We start from the raw sequence: 646 nt of genomic DNA, 5'->3' as shown, positions 1-646 counted from the left end.
CAGCTTATAGAACATATATGTAGAAAATCTGGCCTGCCGAAGGATTTTGTCTGGCCTGTGGCAGGTCCCTTGATCCTGCTGCCTCTGGGTATGCAGCAAGACTGGAGTGGCACAGTGGCTGGACTCACTTCCCAGCAGCCCCAGTGGTGGCAGCTACTTCTGGCTGCCACTGCAGCCAAACCTGGTCCTGCTGCCCAGCACCCTGGCACATCTGCCCTGCAATCATCACTGGCAGCTGGACCCCCACAGGCAGGACGCATGCTGGAAGGGAAAGAGTAGTGTCTGGGAGAAGGCAGGCTCATGAAATAGTGAAAGTGTAGGGCTGGGGCTGAGGGCAGATCTGCAATCTGTACCCCACACACCTCTGCCCATGAAACTGCTGCCTGTTGGGGAGTGCCTGTGCGGGGAGTGGATCGTGGTTCTGCCCTGGGTCCCAGTCCCACGCTATCATGATTCCACAAGCTCAGCCCATACACCATCCCAGTCATCCACAGACCAGAGCTACTTAAGGAGTTTTGGTGAGCTTTTTTGGGGGGGGGGATGGGGTTTAACACCGATAAATGCAAGGTTCTCCACCTTGGGAGGAAAAACCTGCAGCATCCTTATAGGCTCGGCAGTGCTACGTTGGTTAGCACTACAGAAGAAA

This window comes from Crocodylus porosus, unplaced genomic scaffold, assembly GCF_001723895.1.
Source record: "Crocodylus porosus isolate Cpor-Errol unplaced genomic scaffold, CroPor_comp1, whole genome shotgun sequence".
Lineage (NCBI taxonomy): Eukaryota > Metazoa > Chordata > Crocodylia > Crocodylidae > Crocodylus > Crocodylus porosus.
The sequence above is the reverse complement of the archived record's forward strand: the minus strand, read 5'-3'. Positions refer to the sequence as shown.